The sequence below is a fragment of the Anolis carolinensis genome, chromosome 5 (assembly GCF_035594765.1).
Source record: "Anolis carolinensis isolate JA03-04 chromosome 5, rAnoCar3.1.pri, whole genome shotgun sequence".
Classification (NCBI taxonomy): Eukaryota; Metazoa; Chordata; class Lepidosauria; order Squamata; family Dactyloidae; genus Anolis; species Anolis carolinensis.
In genome coordinates this window covers 112,052,795-112,074,160 of record NC_085845.1, presented here as the reverse complement: position 1 = coordinate 112,074,160, position 21,366 = coordinate 112,052,795, and the positions used below count along the sequence as shown (strand labels likewise).

Below are 21,366 nucleotides of genomic sequence, written 5' to 3'. Positions count from 1 at the left end.
GGGAAAAACCTCTTACTCAAGTCTACAGGCCAGTTAACATAAGAAAAGACCACACTCACATTGAACTTGGTGCAATCAGGCCAGATAATGTATGATCAGTTTTGCTTCTTTAATTTTCAATCCATTAAAAGAAACTACAAAGATAATTCCAGAAACTCCTGGAAAATTTGGTGTGCCCTCCCGTGTTTTGGACAATTGATCGAGTTGGATTCAGAGAACTGAGTTGTCCATACGCCAAAACCACCAAATATGTGTTTTTCCAGAGGCAAGCGTGATTTTTTCTTTCAATCTGGAGGCAATGAGGACTGCTTTATAGCTCAAGAAAGAAATGTATTGGAGAAGCTGGTGTAATAACAGAATCATAGAGAAGAAACAGAAACCAAGCACGTTTCTTCAATCAGTTGTTGGGAACCCCTGGAACGTCAAGGAGGAAGACCCCGGTCTTGGCCAGCATGCAACACCTTCCTGGTCTCAGCCTGTGTTGAGGTTTATTTTTAGGCTGATATGTGAAGGTTTTTAATATTTTGCCAAGCCAGGGTGCTTAGGAGCCCCGGTGGCAAAGTGCGTTAAAGCACTGAGCTGCAGGCCGAAAGGTCCCAGGTTCAAGCCCCGGGAGCGGCGGGAGCGGCCATTGTTAGCTCCAGCTCCTGCCAACCTAGCAGTTCGAAAACATGCCAATGTGAGTAGATCAATAGGTATTGCTCCGGCGGGAAGGTAACGGCGCTGCATGCAGTCATGCTGGCCACATGACCTTGGAGGTGTCTACGGACAATGCCGGCTCTTCGGCTTAGAAATGGAGATGAGCACCACACCCCAGAGTCAGACATGACTGGACTTAACGTCAGGGGAAACCTTTACCTTTTTTAAGCCAAGGTGCTACGTGTTGCCCAGAACAATATCATAATCAATCACATCTGTTTTAACATGGTAATGGGTTGTTGTATGTTTTCTGGGCTGTATGGCCATGTTCCAGAAATATTCTCTCCTGACCTCACAACCTCTGGGGATGCCTGCCATAGATGTGGGTGAAACGTCAGGAGAGAATACTTCTGGAACATGGCCATACAGCCCGGAAAACATACAACAACCCTGTGATCCCGGCCATGAAAGCCTTCGACAACATTGAACATGGTAATGCCTTCTCATAATTCTCAAAATAAGCCAAGGTGAGCAGACATCAGCCAACTTTACTGACTAAGGTATCCTCCTTCATTCCAAGGCCATCCCATCCCAGTTATTTCTCAACCTTGAAAGTTTTTAGAAAACAGAAAAACAACCCTTAAAGGAGAATTTATTCTTTCAAGGGACTTAGAAATAAATGGAGCAACTCTACACAGTAGACATATCTCCTCAAGAATACGGTGGTCTTCCATGGGTCTCCCCTACACAAGGACCTTACCATTTTCTGTCCTCTCTCACTGATCATTGCTGGAAGAATCCTCCTTGGGGCCAACACCACTGTCTTGCGATCTACAGATGGCAAGTGCTTCTTGACACCCATCACCTAGTGAAGCCTAGCCAGTTGTTCCACAAGAAAAACAGTAAAAGGTTTACTGGAAAGAAACAATTAAAGGTTTATATTTCCTCAGGCCTTCCGCTGCTACTGCCTTCCCAGACAAGCACCCCTTGCACGAGTGGCAAGAGCATTGCCTGTTCTGAGGTTGTAAGACATAACTCAGCAATGCGATCAGTAACATAGAGGCAATTGAGCTACCTATCCATCACTGATTGCATGGCTGCTAGGGTTGGGCTCGAATCATGTTTCATCTGTTTCATTTGTGGTTTTGTACCATTTTGTCCATTCAGATTGCATGGAATGGTACAACCCCATGGGAACAAATGAAACAGTGAAACGAATGGCAGAGGGGGGTAGTAGCCGTTCCCTCTGCTGATTTTCGTTGCTTGGCTTTAGGCTGTGGTTCGCATGCCCTTCAACCAAGCATCGGGCGCTTGATGCTTGTAGGCCCTGCCTGCCGTGCCTATGAGCATCGAGTGCTCAATGTCTCGTAGGCCTGGCTCGCAGGGTATAACGCAAATGGGGCAGGGGGAATATCTTTTTAAATATCCCACCGCTGCCACCAATATAACAGAAAATGGGCAAAGCGGGGAGAGGCTAGGCTGAGAGGCTAATTATAACAGATTTGCTTTTAAAACTGGTAGCTGCCACCAACCTAAAATGTCTTTAGGATTTTTGTTATTAAATGTGTCTGAGATAAGTTTCTCCCATTCACTGCCCACACTGTTTCCCACCCCTGGCTCCCAAACTGAATGTTCACTATGAGGCTTTTCTGTGGTATTTTATTGTTGTATTGCTGGAACTTTTATTAAGGCTTCTCAATGAAAAATATACACCGTGGAGGCTCTTGAAAGTTGAAAATAGAATAACAATTTATTTTCTTAAAAGCATGTAAATTATTACTTCAGAGAGGTTCATAAGCATAATCGGTTACAGACATTCTTCAGCTTAACTTAGTTGTATGTTTCAGATTTACTTCACTTAGTTTCAAACAGTTCCAACTAACCAATCTATCTATTGGTCACAAAAACCCTCGCTCTATTTGCTGAGAATAGACACAAGTTCTCCTGGGTTGTTAATTAACTCTAACCTAGAGTCCTTCTATTAACCAGCCCAATATTGAGAAACAATCCCTTGAGTTATCTCCCCCAAGAGATCCAAACTGCCTGACTTAGCCTGTCAGTTTCCACAGCTTTCAGTTCTCTCTCTCACACACACTCTCCCAACACCAAAACCAAACTGCTCTCTTCAAACTCTCAAACAGAACTCTCTTCTTCAAACCTCAAACCAGAACTGCCTGGAGCTTTCTTTTTTCTGCACTCTAAGACTTGGCTCCTCCCATCTGCTCTGGTTGGCCAGTCCTAGGAGTCTCTCTCTAAGCTCCTCCCCCTTTCTAACCACACTCAAGATGGCTGACTGGCCTTCCTCAACAAAATGGAAGCTGCCTCACTCCCTGTTACCAAGGTTCCATTCCAGGCCTAATAGGTAAGGTTCACTACACAGGGCCTATGAGCCATCGAGTTCTTGATAGCTCCCAGGACCTACAGTTGAGCACTGAACGCTCAATGCTCATAGGCCCGGCTCGCAGGGCCTACGAGTATCAAGTGTTTAGCGCTTGCCTGTAGGCCCTGCGAGCTGGGCCTAGGAGACATCAAGTGCTTGATGCTCGTAAGCCCTGGCTGCTGGGCCTACCATTGAGTGCTCAACTGTAAGCCCTGTAAGCTGGGCCTACGAGCCATCAAGCGCTTGATGGCTCCTATGCCCGACTCGCAGGGCCTGGTGCTTTGCCACCCAAGGCCTGAAAAAAATTGTTTTTTTCAGACCTTGGATGGAAAAGCCCATTCGTATTGAGAGGGACGTGGGTTTAAAAAAAGAAAAAAATTTTTCAAAGATACTTGTAATGACTATAAGTCCCATATGTTTTGATTGACCTAAGTTGCAAACGGCCTATGTTTGAGGAAGGCCTGCGCTTGAGAGAAAATGCTGGTGTTTGGGAAAAGAGTTGTTCCAGAGAAAAGCAGTTACTTTCAAATAATAACAATATATCAAGTCAGAACCGGTTCCCATACGATTTCGAGCTTATACTTGTAACATGAAGAAGATACGGAGGTACTGAAATCAGGGTCAATAACGTGAAAGCACCATTGTCTAAAAAGTCACATGTTATTACAGCATAGAAAACCAATGGAATTGCATGATGGTTAAGATGCTTGTGACGTAGCCAACATTAGACAAATGGGGTAAATGATCTTTGTAAGCCAATAAGGATGTGCTTGCTAATTTCTGTGGAGATGATAAAAACCCTTGCAACCATTTTGAAAATTCGGACAAATCTTTTGATTGCATGTATGTATGTTTTTGTCACATTGCTATGGCCACACAATAAATAGTTCTTTTGCAGTTTGAAGATCCAACTTTCTTGGTGTCTTTCCTCGCCCTCTCCACAGAAAAGGGGCCTCCTGCTTTTGACTGTGGATTAAGAGGAGTTTTTTAAAACATCTTTTACATCTTTGCCCCTTCAGTATAGGCACCCATTTCCATCAGCGATAGATGGAAACAGAAATGGGCCCATACGAATGGAACAAACAGAAACAGTAAGTAATTTCATACAAATGCACAACCCTAATGGCTGGGTACCTTTTTACAATCTCAGCACAAGTGCTCCCATAGTTAGTGGGGCTTGGGTGAGGTGGCAGCAGTGGTGGCCCCAAGGAGGAAATGGTGCCAATTTGCATTTGGGCAGAGGACATGTGTGGGTCATTAATACAACCTCAGATTACTTTCATTCTGTAAGTGCAGAACTAGCAATGTCAATCCAAGGTAGCTTGGGGGCAAATTGCTCTAGTGGTATCTGGATTATTTATGCTGGTGTAGACAAACGTCTAATTTTAGAAACCTAGTTTCGGGAGTGAACCGAGCATTTTTGTTGCTACTGTTATTAGCAATAGGAAGGCAGAATCCCTTGCTGATCTAATGCAAAATTGATTTCAGATTAGATTAGAATTGGGGACGCACGCACACGGCATGGAGACACAGAGTCACATTACCTTCTATTCACTCCTGACTGTAATACGAACAGTCACATATATTACATAGACACGCGAGCACAAGCACACTATATTGGAGAAAAGCCAGCTGTAAACAGTGGGTCCAAAAGACTGGAATGCAAACACAACAGTCCATAAATGATTAACTCATTGTTATCTCACACTCATCACACACTGCTTCCTTTGAAGTTTCTGTCCCTTCGATTCATACTTTACTCATTAGAAAGATGCTGGCATGCACTGTTCACAAAGTAATCTTTGTGATGCCTGCCATACCAATCAGTTTCTGTTAACTTCATTTGTCTTTCTTCCCTTTCATCTCCACCCAACTATGTCTGTGATGTTTTCTCATGTAAATTTAGGGAGGAATAGTAAGGATTAGCAATCTCTGTAAAAAGGGAATATTCATCAGCATAGATATTATAGAAAAAAAGGCCCTCTACTAAAGTTGCAGCTGATCATCCATGTCTGTTGTCCTATGGGCAAGAAAGCTGTTGTTAATTGTGGTGTCCACTAGTTCCACCAAGCAGCCTGAGGGACTCACAGCAACCCAGTGATTCTGGCCATGAAAGCCTTGAACAACACCATATCTAGGTCCTACATCATAATTGTTTGGAGAATGGACCATATAGTTGTACTGGACGACCTGGAAAATACTAAAGTGAGCATTTTTTAAAATCAAATCTGTGAAAAAACAAACCTGAAAAAGTCCAACCCACAAATGTGGAGGGATGACTGTAATTGTTTCTTGGTGGTAGACTTGTTCCGAATTGAACTTACTTTTTGGACTACAGCTTCCATAACCTTGCATCCAACATCCTTGTTCCATTTCCCCCTCCTTGAGCCACAAAGAGAGATACTTCCAAAAGCCCCATATCTATGGAAGTCCTCGATTCAGTGGATGTTGCTGCCAGCGTTGACAGTGAAAGGTATGCCATCCAAACTGCGCTGATAGTTGATGCAGGTGAAACAATGGGGATGATAGGCCTTCCCTGTGGCTCTCAGGATCCGCTCCATGATGGACTTGGCACAAACGTTGCTCTGCTCCAGAGTTTTCTACAGAGGGAGGAAAAATTGAGTCATAGAGAAAACAATCCCCATATCTCTGCTCTACCAGTTGCTGACCCTCTATGACAACGACAACAACAACAACAACAATAACAGAGCTGATGTGAGTTTTTTGGGCTGTATGGCCATGTTCCAGCAGCATTCTCTCCTAACATTTCACCTGCATCTGTGGTTGGCATCTTCAGAGGTAGGAGCCTCCAGTGGTGCAATGAGTTAAACCCTTGTGCTGGCAGAACTGCTGACCGAGAGGTTGGCAGTTCAAATCCGGGGAGTGGGGTGAGCTCCTGTCTGTCAGCTCCAGCTTCCCATATGGGGACATGAGAGAAGCCTCTCACATGATGGTAAAACATCTGGGCATCCCCTAGAATCATAGAATCATAGAGTCTGACCAAGGCCGAATAGAGGGGTAGCATGACTTCCCTGGATCTAGACACTATTGATGCAGGCCAAAATCCCATTGGCTTTTTTAGCTGCCGCATCACATTGTTGGAAGGTGGGGAGCGCAGTGTCCTTGCAAATGGCCAATTCTCTAACACCAGAAGCAACTTGCAGTTTCTCAAGTTGCTCCTGACACGAAAAAAACAAACAAACATATGCAGATCAAGGAGAAGCACATTCAACATCCTTTCTCCACTCCTTTCTTGCTTTGCCAGACAAAGACAAAGCAAACACCACTATCATTTTCTTGTGCTCAGAACAATGACTTCTTGTATGTTGCCAAAGGAAACAGGGAAATCTCAGCTATCAATTTGCCATCTCTAGTGATGTTTCAGTGCCTCTCAAAGGTGGCTTCCTATCTGTCTAGTGCCTACTCTGTCTTCTGGTAAAGCCAGCTCACTTAAAACTTTGCTTATGAAACATACCTAGTAATGTACATCTGCATATGATTTTCAAAGGCAAACCATTCTGTCCCCCATGGGTATGTTTAAGTTGACTCAGTCATGGTCAGCTTCTACCTTCTAGTTTTATATTTTGCTCTGTAATATGTTGTTGTTGTTACTGCTATATTTTTCATAGATTGTTGTTTTCTAGTTAGTGAGTGGTTTAAGACTACAATAAATAAATAAATGTTTGAAATAACTTGTCAACAAAAGTCTGGGTATTACAAATAGCATTATAAGACATATCCTTGCACTTTTGTCTAGACCGCCCTCCTTTTATATTCACCTTGTTTCTAAATGGTGGTATTTGCATTTTATTATTTTATTATTTTACTGTTTTTCTATTATATTCCATTACTATGGTTTTAATGTGTTCTTATCTGCTTGAAGATGTTGTTTACATGCAATTTATTTTGCTTATTTTTTGTTCTTTGAGCTTGGCCCTGTGTTGGCCGCCCCAAGTCCCTGCAGGGAGATGGAGGCAGGATAAAAAATATTATTATTATTATTATTATTATTATTATTATTATTATTATTATTATTATCATCATCATCATCATCATCATCATCATCATCATCATCATCATCATCATCATCATCATTATTATTATTTGAGGCCGCTAATGAGCATACACAGACTGAGCCCAGATAGAAAGTGTGCGTACTGCTATTTGAAGAATCTTGAATGGTGACTTCAGGTATACCAGAATGCTGATTCACTAGATGTGTCTTTGAGGCATTTGTACAGTGAGAAAGGAGCATTGTTCTTTTTCTGGGAAAGAAAACAAATTTCCATCACAAAGTGGCTTCCCACCTTTTTAAACAGTATTCACTCTAATGTGTTGATGTTGCAAACATAATTTAAACCCTGGGAGACTAATGATGTTTAGCAGTATGTGTTAATTATTTTCTGTTGTCTTGGTTAACACAGGGTCCTAAACCCTATTTACAGTCTCAAACTTCAGAGGGTCCAGACGCCTCTAGTAACTGTAATATCTTCTGATTTCATGTGGCTTTCACAGCCATTGAAAAGTTTATTTAAATTTCCCTGTTGGGAGTGCTTTTTTGAGATTTAATGTGTGAAGCTTCTAATCGCAAGAAATTGCTCTTGGCTCATTTTAACTATTAAATAACAAAATCAACCTTTGGAAAGACATTTGGACTGATGTGTTGGATTTTATGAGTGGTCCAGTTATTACCTTGATGTCACACTGACTTAGCTAGCTCAAGGGGTCACAACTTGCACTTTGTTTTACTGAAATTAAATCTTCCCTGGATGCAAGGCGATTTTGTTTTGTTAGAATTTCCTGTTTAGAGTAGCTTGCCTGGCTACATCATAGATGATCTTTAGTGGATAATAAGAAATCTTTCTATTCAAGAAAGCTTTACCCATGCAGCTTCTTTGTATATCATTGCAGTGAAGTCATTAATAGGCTGGAGTTATGTTGGTGTTGTTGTGTGTTTTCCGGGCAGTATGGCCATTTTCCAGAAGTTATATTTCTAGTCCTAATTACTGAGGTCTGGGTTGTTGTTTTTACATTATTGTTATTTGTATGTACATGCATGGTGGTTGGCAAATAAGTGTGATATAGTGGTTATTAGTGTTGTGCATTCAGGGTAAACCTTGACCCATTTCATGTTCCGGCTTTTGGTGGGGGCCCCGATCCATTTTTTGGGAGCCTCCCGAAATTGGCAGGGCAGATATCTTTTTTTATTCTAATGTGCCAAAAGATCCGTTTTTTTATCGGCCCATTATGGAGGATGGCTTCTCAGGCTCCCCTTCCCATGCACTTTAAGGAGGCTTCTTCTTACCTGTTGTTTCTTTCTACACTACACTGGCAGATGCGCATGTGCTTTCTGGGCCTGCATGCCACACACACACTCTTTCCAAGGAAAGTGTGTGTGTGGCGTGTAGGCCCAAAATGTGTGTGGGCCTGCCAGTACCTGCAGCTGAGTGCCTCCTCTAGAGTAAGAACTTCTTACTCTAGAGGAGGTGTTCAGCTGCAGGCACTGGCAGGCCCATGCACTTTCTCTATTGGGCTACACCACACATGCCAGCCACACACTCTTTTAAGGAGGCTTCCCACTTCCAGGTAAGGAAGAGTGATGACCTCCTGGAGAAGGAGATAGTTTTCAGGGAATGAGGGTTTACTTTTTGTTTGGGGGAATAATAAAAAAAGATTAAACTGTGGTGCTGAAAAGCAGGCTTAGAGCCAAGATAAGCTCCCACTTGCTTTCGTGGCGAGCTCATTTTTGTACCAGGTGGGGGGTTCAGGTTTCATGCTCCTGAAGTATCGGAAGAAATGAAAAAAACTAAGGAAATGCGAGAAACAAATTCCTCCCCCAACTCTGGTGGTTATTATGTTGAATCAGGAAATTAAATATAATTGATAAATGCAGAAATCCAAAATTCAAAATGCTTCCAAAAATCCAAAATTTTGAGATAAAGACATATTTGCTTTTGGATGGTTCTGTGTACACAAACTTTGTTTTATGCACAAAATGATCTTCAGGCTATGTGTATAGGGTATATATGAACATTAATGAATTTCATGTTTAAACATGGGTCCCAGCTCCAGGATAAATCACTGTGTAATATACAAATATTCTTTTTTTTTTTAACCAGAAAGTCAGAAGGCTTGTAGTCCCAGCCATTTTGAACATACTCAGTCTGCAATGGCACAGAGTCCTCTTTCTAGCACTGTGTAGAGAATAAATTGTTAAACTCCAAAACAGTTTACTTACATTGCATTATTAATTCGGTGAATTCATAATCCTATACATACTTATATAGGGGTCAACTCCATTGAATATGCAGATACCTTCCTCTGAGTAGGTTGTGCTTTCTTGTGCTGTAATTTGCATTTTTATCTGTCTCCCTTCTAAATAGATTGTTCTGTCTTCAAAAATGGAATATATTATTTACTGTCGCATAATTAAGGCTAATTGTGCAAATCCTATTTCATTGCCACATGCAAGAATTAATATTTCTCATAATTCCCCCCTTCTCCAGGATAATATGAGGATTTATGCACAATGTTTGAACACTATATATGCTTCATGTATTACTTGGTAAAAAATTTGCTTCCAGAAAAATTTGCATGGTTGTCCTGTGCCGCCCCCCCCCCCACACACACACACACATACAGATTTAGGGACAGAAAATATATTTTCTATGCAAAGAGCAAGGTCTTTGTACAGGAATTGATTTTTTCCACAAAAAACACATTTTCTTCCCTTAAACATGTTTGTGTGTATTTTGTCACAAGTCAATTTTCAATGTGGTATTCCTCATATTGCTAAATTTGTAATGTTATATAACAACTGGATAGTTTCTTTCTTGTTCACATGTAAATAGGTGAATCGCCCTGAGTCCCCCAGGGGAGATAGGGCGGGATATAAATAAAGTGTTGTTGTTGTTGCTATATAGATCTCACTGTACTAGATCCTGAGTTTAGGATATAAGGTTCTACTTAGGATTCTGTTTTTTCTTCTTGATTTTGAAGCATCATTGAACAGTATTCCTCTACTTTTAGCTCTCTGATGTTTCCAAGAAAAGTACTATTCAAAAATGACAAGGAGCTCAATAAAAACTAGCAAATTTATTGTGGCAGCAGCTTTCATAGACAGATGCCTTTTTATTATATACACGGGCACAAATCTTTTGGCATAAAATAAATGGTATATTTATAGCAAGGGGAAAACCCTCTCTTCCTGATTTTTTAAAGAAATTGTTCTAAAATATATATTAAGATAAGCTATGCATGCTTTTTCCAGTTAGATCCTGTCATTGCTGCCACAATCTTCATGTCTGGAAAAAAATCACACTTTCCCCAAATTAACTGAGCACATTAAAAGAGAGTTGCCTAATGTTGGGTCATAGAGATGAGGAGAAACTTTCAGCAATTGCAGCAGTTGTGTTGCTTATGACCAGGCATGATGTACTATAATAAAGAAGCTTATAACCGGGCATGATCTACTCTACCATCAGATGCCAAAGATAGAAAAAAAAGGGAATCCTGCCTCTGTGTATGTACTGTTCTGTCTTTGTCTATTGTATAACGGCATTGAATGTTTGCCATATATGTACCTCTCTGAATCCCCTTGGGGAGATAGAGCAGAATATAAATAAAAGTATATTTATTTTATTTATTTAGAGTGGTTGTGGGTAAGAAATTTGCTTTAGTTAATTTCTGACCTGAATATGTCCAATTCACAACTAGAACAAAACATGGACTCAAACACTATCTTCAAATAAATAACCATATTAACCTGTTCCAGCATAAAAATTAGAGGTGGAATTTAGCAGTGCCTTCAAGACTAGAAACATAGTTTGCAGCTGATGTCCATAAATCTCTTAGATTCAAGTGGAAGTTTGCTGCGAGCGACTCTACTTTGGAGCATTTGGAAGTTCTAGTGCAGTGGTTCTCAACCTGTGGGTCCCCGGGGTGTTTTGGCCTACAACTCCCAGAAATCCCAGCCAGTTTACCAGCTGTTAGGATTTCTGGGAGTTGAAGACCAAAACATCTGGGGACCCACAGGTTGAGAGAATCACTGTTCTAGTGGTTGAATCCAAAGCAAGAAGCTCCCAGCAAGTTCCAGACAAAATCTTAGACATGTCTACAGTGTTACAAAGATGCTAAGAAAGGTAGGTGTTCAGGATGTCCGTTGCCTTTATGAGAAACGTTCATGAATCATAGAGAAGCTAAGAAGTTGAGCCCAGGGCGTCCGTGTTGCGTTTTGCAGAGAACTGATCTGTTGTGACCTGACCTTCAAGACCTACTCATATTTTTGTGTGTTTGACCTACTGTTAATTTGCTGGATCACCCCAAAAAGAAATCTTGATTTATTTCCTTGATCTTGGACTGTTTTGTCTTGGCTTAGTTCACCAGCTTCTACTTTTTGGTGACTTATTCTATCTGAACCTTGAGGAACAGAGGAAGGTGGATCTGGCTGCTGTTTGCTGATATCTGGACAAACCACTTTGAATTGCCAATCTGATTAGGATACCTCCTCCCTAGTTCTGGGTCTTACTTATCTTAGTAATGGCCTTGACAATGCAAATTCCAGCATTACTGTATGAACGATCCAGTGTCCCTCAATCTTTTTCGGAAATGCTTATTAATAAAGCACATTCCAAACTGTCTAGCCACAACACAATCCGATCCATGACTCAGCCATATGTTAAACAGATATCTATGAAAATATCTTTGGACTCATGAGCAAGTGCTCCCAATCAATTGAATTTATTTCCCAAGAAATTGCCCTGATTATAAGGGAAATTTGCTACCTTTTTACATAGACAACAGGGAGGAACAAGGATGTATGTTCCACTGAAAGCTGCTTTGGTGATTTTTTCCCCTCTAGGATGCTGCTGATGAGTTTAGTCAATGCTTTCTTTATAGTCTGATGGTTGGCTTTATGTAGCTACTAAGGAATCTGTCCTTCCCAAGTCTGTAAGCAGTTTCTTGCAAATTCAGGAGACAGGCATGTCATGGAACCCAGTTACAGGGCTGAATTACCAAGCCCTGAACTGGGAGTCATAACATAAACAATCCTAGAAGCACCTGGCAGAAGAAGATAGAATATGCCTGGGAACTTGGGGTTGAAAATATAAACAATTATAATTGGTCTAGTGTGTGAAAATGGTAGTAATGTGATATTGGGGGTGGGAATTGATGATGATATTTACGTGTGGTGTTACGTAGCATCAGAGGTGATAAAAATGATTGTATGTAAACATTGGGTCATTCTTGACTTTTCCAAAGTCATGTGTTCTTCAATAAAGATTGGATTTGAGAGCAGCTATCTCTGATCTGCGTTCAGACTGATCCTTTGAAGTGAGCAGGACACAGGCATATATAAAACTCCAATGTCCAATGTCCAATAGTGATTGTGCAGATTATCCTACCTAGCGGTGTTGGCAGTGCAGGTGTCTCCTTGTGAGATAGAAGACCAGGCATGGGCAAACTTTAGCCCTCCAGGTGTTTTGGACTTCAACTCCCACAATTCCTAACAGCCTACTGGCTGACAGGAATTATGAGAGCTGAAGTCCCAAATGCCTGGAGGGCCAAAGTTTGCCCATGCCTGTAGTAGACTATATGACAGCATCTTACTTGCAATAGTCTAAAGCAGTAGTTCCGAATTTTTGATTTTCATATGTTTTGGACTTCAGATCCCAGAATTCCTAACAGATGGCCAAGCTGGTCTTTTGGGAGCCGGAGTCCCAAACACCAGGAGAAACAAAGGTTGGGAACCATTGGTTAATTTTAATAACTCATCTGAGAATGAGTTATTAAAAGTGATTTTTGTGCATTTCTTGTGGTTCCAGGGGCCTCATATACAACATATAAATATATATTGTGACATATACATATTTAAAATTAAAATCAGAATGGCAGTCAGCTAGTGGCAAAGGAGAGGGAGAATGTGATGTTTCAGGGACCTTTGGCCCATGACTCCGTAGCCATCATAGATCAAACTGAAGAGGATTTGGGCTTTTTCCCACCTCGGCAAGTTTCTGTTCCATTCCAGATGTCCCCTGTTGACATTTTCGTGCCAGAGCCAATTAGAGACGCCCTTGAAACAGATCCTGGTTCCCTGGAAAGTGTTGTGTTTGATAGGAAGACCTTTCTCAAAACACATCGCTCCCATAAGCAGTTTCTAAGATGAAGCATGAGATTAGCGGAGAGAGACGATTGTAATTAATCCGTTTCCCTTGGGAAGTTTCGGGGAGGCAGGCTTGTTGAAACACCTTCGTTCTCTGGGAAGATTTGGGGAGTTAAACACCTGTTGGGGGAAGCTCTTGAACTTCCATAAAAGTTCTGCACTGAGCTTTCCCTATCGGGGTGTCAACGTGACTATTCAAAGAAGAACATCGACTCTTGTTTCCGAGCTTCTAAGCGGCCCTCCGGTGCGCTTACTCATGAGTAGACCGGGAGTTGCGTTTCCACTCCTGATCAAGTTTGGACTGCAATTCAGATCCATCACAAATTACCTTGCCTAGCCTCGAATCCTTGTCTGGACTTTACTTCAAGAATCTCCCTGTGAATCCTTGCTCTTTCCCCACTCAAACTTCTAAAGAGTTTGAGTGTGTTTCGGTTACTGGATTGTAGACTTTGGACTCTAATACTGGACATATAACTTCATTTATTTTTGATCTTTCCTAAAAGGACAATTGCTTGACTATATACTCTGCATACTTTTGTTTTATTCTTTTATTGCATTAATAAAGATATTAGATTGTTTATTGGCCTCGGTATTGGTTTCCAGTGTTCACGCAGCCTAGGAGTGTTACAGAGAAAGCCAGCTAGAGAGGAGTGTTGAGAGCATAGGGTTAACTAGAGAGTGTGTGCAGGAGCACAGAAAAGGGAGGCCACTTTCATTGTGAGTGGATCAATAAGTACTGCTTCTGCGGGAAGGTAACGGTCCTCCTTGCAGTCATGATGGCCACATGACCTAGGAGGTGCCTATGGACAACACCGTCTCTTTGGCTTAGAAATGGAGATGAGCACCATCCCCCAGAGTCGGACACGACCAAACTTAATGTCAAGGAAAACCTTTAGTTTTACTAACATGTCACCTCTTAAACCTTCTCTTGTTCAAGCCAAACACACCCAGCTCCTTAAGACACCCTCATAGGATTTGGCTTCCAGACCTTTTACCATTTTGGTCATTCTCCTCTGGACTTTTTGTCATTAAAATAAACAACAAACAGCAAATCCCATGACACAGACTAATATTTGAAGGTCAGTATCCTATTAGAATGCTTGCAATTTTAGGAAACGGAGTTAATGCTATTGTTTCTATAAAGGAGGATGGCTTTTCTTTCTTCTTCTTCAAAGGGGGTTGTTTGCAATTCAGGTAAAGTGAGATAAAGTGAGTTGTTCCAAGAGATGCACAGAAAAAAAAACGTGGACATCTGCTGCTTTGAACTGTAAGAAGGAAGCCTGGAAGGGGAGGGGAGGCGGTAGCAAAAAATCACAGGAGGGGATGTTCTAATGATTCTGCCAAAGTTAAGGCCTTTGGCTTAGAATGCCACCTAAAAATAGCAGTGGAGAATAAAAACGCTCTCTTTTGAAGCTATTCTCTTGGCTAGGAACAAAACAACATTCTCCAATGCAAAGAGTCCCCTCCCATGAGCTGTCATCCATTTGTCACTCACTGGTCCGATACCCCAAAGCTTCCTGATTTTATTAAAACTGAGGATTATAAGGTTATAAAGTGCTCTGTAGAAACCAGATACGGATTGAATGTTTTTATTAGAGGATTATCCCTCTTTTCCTTTCCCTAATATTCTTTTTTGTCAACAGTAACAAGTCTGAATAATTCCTGTCACAAGTTTACTTCCACTAGTTATGTGGTTTTAAGGAAATATAAGCCTCCTTCTGCCCTTTAAAAGACAGAATTCACTACCTGTGGTACATGATGGAGATCCAAGCTTTTCACATATGTACATTTGGATTCCTGCTAAATTACATGTGCAAATTAGAAGGCATCATGAAAGAACAAGAAAGAAAGTCAAAATTGCACAAAGTGCTCCAAGTGACCATCTACCTCCACATCATAAGGTCCCAGTGTTGTTGTTGTTGTTGTTGTTATTGACACAACGACGTTGTGTGACACAGCAAACAAGATAGATATGCTAGATTTCGTATCACAAAATCACTTTCCATGCAATGTTTTGTTGTGCCAGCTGTCAGCTCTAGTTTGTAGTGCAGTTTTCTTCTACTGGTTTTTTGTCTGCTGTGCTTTGAGGAGTTTCTGATTCTTGACTTCAGTCAAAGCAGATTCTTCACTTTGCTTTACATATTCTACCAGGGCATGTTCTTCTTCTTTGACTGCTTGTTTTACTTGTAAGAGTCCTCTGCCACCTGATCTTCTAGGCAAATATAGCCGGTCAACATCACTGCGAGAGTGCAGTGAATGATTATTATTATTTTCTATCCCACTTTTTCCCATGGGTGGGATTCAGGGTGGTGTACAAAGTTTAAAAACATCAATATGTATATACCTCAACACATAAAATACACAATCAACTAAAAACATTTAACATCAATTTAAAAAAATAATCCAACTTGAACTCTGCCTATACAACAATTAAAACATTACAACAAATATCATTAAATACCATTAAAATTCCCAACCGCAGGCTACTAAGGTTATTTGAAAAATCAGTTAAGCAGTTCCTAAGACATTTCATGTAGTTTCTTCAGGATTAGAGTAGTTCTTTCCCTATAACCCGCTCCCGTAAGCAGTCTAGTAGCTGACCTTTGAACCAGTTGAAGTTTCCGAATTCTCTTCTGGGGCAGCCCCACCTAATCTAATCTGGATGTGACTAAGGCATGTACTACCATGGCCAGATTGGTGTTTTCAAGGTATTTCACAGCGGGCACACAAGCTTTAATTGTGCAAAGACCCACCCGGCCACCACTGACACCTGGACCTCCAGGATCACTGCTGAGTCCAGGAGGACCCCCGGACTGTGAACCTGTGCCTTCAGAGGGAGTGTGATCCCATCCATCACAGGATGCAGCCCAATACCCTGATCAGCCCTACAACTGACTCATAGTACCTCCATAAAGCTGGAGTTTACTTGTGTCTTATAACTGGTGAAAGATGGTGAACTAACTACGGTTCCCAAATCTCAAGGCCGGGCTGCATCTCAGGACCTGATACCTTTTGTCCAGACCTTAGCGAGGAATCTCAAGACAAGAGTGCTGCCTTGAAAAGTATGTTGTCACTTTAATTTTTGTTTTGCCTTTGCAATAAATGTCAAGTAGGATGGAAAAGAGAACAGCTTTTGATAATGAACTCCTGTTTTAATCTGTACACAACATACCCAGAAAGATAAAGAAATGATGGTAGCAGACAGTGTGCCTTCTGGAGAAAGATGTATGATAGAAAGGATAAATTGAAGTCTACATAAATTTAAGGGCAATCTTTTGATAGCTACAGCTTTGACATTTTCTTTCCTTTTGAATTGCCATGGATGGGAATATGAGTCTGGAATTAGTATAAAATTTGCACTGTCAAAAATAGATCATCATTTTACTAGGCACTATTGAAAACATGCCGACTGGAACAAAATAAGAGTTCGCATTAGACATGATCTATCCTTCAGGTGCTCTCATTACATATTCTCTTATTATCAGCATATAATATCTTCCAGACAAGCTAAACAATGTGTGTAATGTGTTCTGAATGTTTATCGTTTGGTATGTCATCCACATATTTTGAAAGCTACTGTTAGTGGTTTCAGTAAAAGAATTTTATAGATTTTTTAAAACTAGAAGAGGCCATTACAAAAACCTAGCGTAACCCACTGCATTACAAAGCCCACTGACTCCTATCCGACATTTCTCCTAGCGAATCCAGAAGTGTTGCTGAAGTTATAATGCATCCTTTTATATGGATTGGAGCTGAAATACTCAAGCAATAGAAATCCATCTCGCTCTTCTTGCACAATTGGCACCTCATTTCTGACTTGCGTTCGTCAGAAGAACTGCCTTGATGGATTGACCATCAAATCCAGATCTCTGTTTCTGTCAGCAACCAGACAAATGTCGTAGAAACTCCCAGTCTCGATATGAGACCAACTTCTGCAGTTTGTCTCTGTCCATTACCAGATATGGAGGATTCGTGATCTAAGGTTACTACAGACTGTACATAGTCTTAAATTGCAATCCTTCTTCCCTGGAAATAAGCCACCTTCAATTCAGAGCATTTTACTTTCTAGTAGAAGTGTATAAGATGGTATCATTACTTCCACTTTAAAGTTTCACTTGGCAGTTAATGAATGTTTCATTTAGTGATCCTAAGTCACAGCACAGATAGATCTATGATTTATAGATTCTGAACTTGTCGAATGCTTTTCAAAACATATTGCGCCAATGGCCCTCGTAACAACTTGCGGTAATGGATTCCATATTCCAAATTCCTGCAACTGAATGCAGGCAAATAACTCAAATCTACATTATTTGTACTATGGGTAAAGTTGTTTCCAGGGAAATAAGAACACATAAAGTATACAAAAGAAATTGAAGTTGTGACTAGTCCACCTGACACCTTCACTCTAAAACTCAACACAAACTTTCTCCAACTTCTATTCCAGGCAGGTATGCATATTAACAAAATTATTCAGCTTCATGATGTGTGCCTCAGTGCTTTTTCTCTTTCTTTCTGTCTTTCTCCCCATCCTTGATGTTTCTCATTACTCTTTCTTTTCCTCTTCCTCATATTCCTCAGCCCTTCCCTCTTTCAAATCGCAACACATCCGAACGTGCTTTATACATCAGTCATGGTTTCATTATCATCCACTTTTCTTTTTCATTGGAGTTATTTACAGTTGTGCCTTCAAACTCCAATTTTTAAGAAATTCCCATGCATTGTGAATTCCCTTCTCTTTGAGCATTCCTTACCATGGAAAGGACCAGGTATGTTCCTTAACAGAAATCACCTTTCTTAGGGCCCTTCCACACTGCCCTCTTATCCCAGGATCTGATCTCAGATTATCTGTTTATCCCAGGTTATCTGGCAGTGGGGACTCATATATTTCAGTTTAAAGCAGATAATCTAGGATCAGATCCTGGGATAAAGAGGCAGTGTGGAAGAGTCCCTAAAGTTCAGAGTATTTATCTGATATTTGGCTTCCCCATTCCTTGATGATGATGATGATGATGATGGTGATGATGATTGATTGATTGATTTGAATAGTATATATTGTTATGGTTTCCCTATCACACAGATAACCAGATCTTACCCAAAATCTAGGCATGCCACTCATAGCCATTTTAGATCTCAATTTGTCCTGGATTCCACACTTTCTTTTTTTAAAAGCAAGTGGCTAGTCCTTGTAGAAGCTGAAATATGGAGCAAAACATGGAAATCACTCTTTTGTAAAATTGTTGTCCAAGAATCAAGCATACCTAAGAATTTTAGACATGGAGGAATGAGAAGGAGTAGTTCACAAGAAGGAAAAAAGAGACACACCATAAGGGACATGACAGATGGAGGTCTGTTGAAAGGTTGTGGTGGCCCATAGCTACAAAACTTAGTTCTTATGTTGCTTTGTCACATGTGCTCTGGTTTTATCTGTAAAATATTGGAGATTATGTAAATTTCTATGGCCAAGTAGGGATTTGCAGTGTCCTGCTCCAACACTCAAATCATGTCAACATGCTGGTGCTCTGATTTGTTTATTAGGGATGTGCAAAACTTCATTTTTAATTCATTTTTCGGATCTCATACATAAGCAAAAGTAAAGGTTTCCCCTGACATTAAGTCTAGTCATGTCCGACTGTGAGGGGTGGTGCTCATCTCCATTTCTAAGCCTAAGACGTAGACGTCTCCAAGGTTATGGGACCGACATAACTACATGGAGCACTGTTGCCTTCCTGTGCATGTTTTTGAACTGCTAGGTTAGCAGAAGCTGGGGCTAACAGTGGGAGCTCACCCTGCTCCTCAAATTCGAACCACTGACCTTTCGGTCAGCAAGTTCAGCAGCTCAGCGGTTTAATCTGCTGCACCACCAGGGTTGAGCCAAACCTGTGAGGTAGGCAAAGTCGAGAGGCAGTAACTCCAAAGTTTGCCTAGTAGGTTTCCTATTATCGTTGTTGTTGTTGTTGTTGTTATTATTATTATTATTATTATTATTATTATTTCAAAGGCTGGATGAGCATTTGTTGGTGGTTTGACTGTGCTTTTCCTGCCTGGCTGAAAGACATTGTACTCCACCCCCCTTGCAGAATAACTTAATGAAAAGTAATGAAGAATTCGTTATATCATGATAGTTATGATACAGACCCTTAATGATATTTTAGAAACACTTTAGAAACTATTCTCCGTGTGCCCCCTAATTTAGTAATGAGTACTGAAACATTTTTCCATTGATCGCACAGGCCTATTGTTTATCGTATATTATCATGTTTTGTTCTATGTGTATTATTGACAGTAGTCTGTTTTCCCCTGTTGTAGGATGCAGTGTATTTCAAGCAGCTTCATTTCCTCATTTCCACTTTGAAACCTGGTAGTAACACAGTCCAATAGTTTGACACCAACCTTTTGTAGCCTAGCACAGGAGAAGAAAAAAAGATTTGCAAAGTAAAATCGCCTTTTCTTGCTAGTTCTGCCAATAAAGTCTCTTGAAACATCAGTAACCAAACTTTGATAATAAGATAGTGGATAAAGGTAGTGAACAAAACAGTCACCTCTCTTTCTCAAACAACTAAGGGACAAAACAAAACTTATTACTCAAATCCCAGAGCTTAGTTTAGTTTGAATAAAAACAGCAATCCAACAAATAAATGAACCATCAAGTCTGGATTTATGTAGCATAGAAAACACATTAAACCTGTTTGACCAAGACAAAGGCCTTTTCGGCTATGAATAATGAAGGCTACACATTGTAACATTCCCTCAGATGAGACATTAAACTCAAGGTCCTTTCTATTTGCCTCTGGTGACTATCCAGGTGGAAGTTAAAGATTCTGTGGCATTTTACCCGAGAAATATGGAAACTCCAGTGTCATCTCCAGAGATGGGAAAAATAAGCCCCACCGTTAAATGGCAACTAAAGCCTTGATGAATACTAAATACCTTTGGGATCTCTTGCATGAAAAGACTAGAGGCGTAGTCCTGCTACCATTAAAAATAAGAGAAAACACAATCCTGCCAGCCAACAACAAGTCCAGATGGCTGTAATTGGAGGGATCAGGTGTTGTAGTTGAGTGCTTTCAAGCTAAGGAAGACAGCTTATGATTTAATAAATACTTGGCTCTCTCTCTACAGTGGAAGAAGATGGTCAGAGGATGGGGCCCGAGCAGGTCAGAATTATCTAGCAAGTTGTGAACAAAGCCAAAGTATGAAAGCCGAGTCGGAAAAGAAACTGACGTATCAAAACGGAAACTGATAGATCATGGGTGGAAACTAGTCAAATTAAAAATCAGTTTTGAAGGACTTGGGGGAAAAAGTTTAGCAATCAACTCTGTCTACATATAATTAGAATCAAATGCTTGTTTTAAACATGAATATCCGTATATAAAAAGTGTAATTTCTAGAGGACTTAGGGGAAATTTGAATGGTTCAGGTACAACTGGACGCTACTCCAGTATGAAGGAAATGATAGATGGTTTTAAGAGCATGGAATGACATAGCAAAGAAGAATTATTCCTCCTGAACAGGGACAGCTGGCTCGTCAGACAAGGACACACAACGGTCAGGTTGATCTGCCAACCAAATAGACAAATATAATAGCATCAAGGGTGGTGTGTACGTTTCTCACTCACCTTAATTGCAAGTTAATATGAAGGCTAATTATGGACACTTTGTATATGTTAACTGCTTCATGGCTGAGGAGAGACATCTTAACCCATTAGCTGGCATGCTTGGAAAAGCTTGGCTGTAGTTCATCCTGACCAGTTCTTATGCTTCATGAGGATAATGATCCAGGTGTTGGACAGGATTAGACAATCTGCATTATATTAATCATTGCTTTCATCAGTTGTGGAGTTTGTGGAGGAACTGCCATTGATGGGATGGATTTTAAATCAATGTGCTTTGAAAGTGATTTTCGTGCTTCTTGGCAGGGGGTTGGATTGGATGGCCCATGAGGTCTCTTCCAACTCTATGATTCTATGATTCAAGGAAACAAAGTTTATTCTTTGCTTAATTATTCATTGATCATTGATAATGCAGATATACATGTGATTTTTGTGATGATTTTTTTGTAATTCCTCAAGAATGGGATGTCAGTAGACATCAACTATAGAATTTCACTGGAAAACCTAGAGCAGTAGTTCCCAACCTTTTTTTTGACCAAGGACCACTTTGATTTTTTGTTGTTAGCAGGGACCAC

General features: G+C 40.6%; 1 long non-coding RNA gene across 1 annotated transcript; it reads left to right on the top strand.

Moving 5' to 3' along the window:
• The first annotated feature begins 941 nt into the window (after positions 1–941).
• On the top strand, positions 942–20,468 carry LOC134299408 (uncharacterized). Its single transcript, XR_010006607.1, has 3 exons — positions 942–3,001; positions 4,039–4,110; positions 20,301–20,468. It is a non-coding gene; the product is annotated as an uncharacterized LOC134299408 (long non-coding RNA).
• The last annotated feature ends 898 nt before the right edge of the window (positions 20,469–21,366 follow it).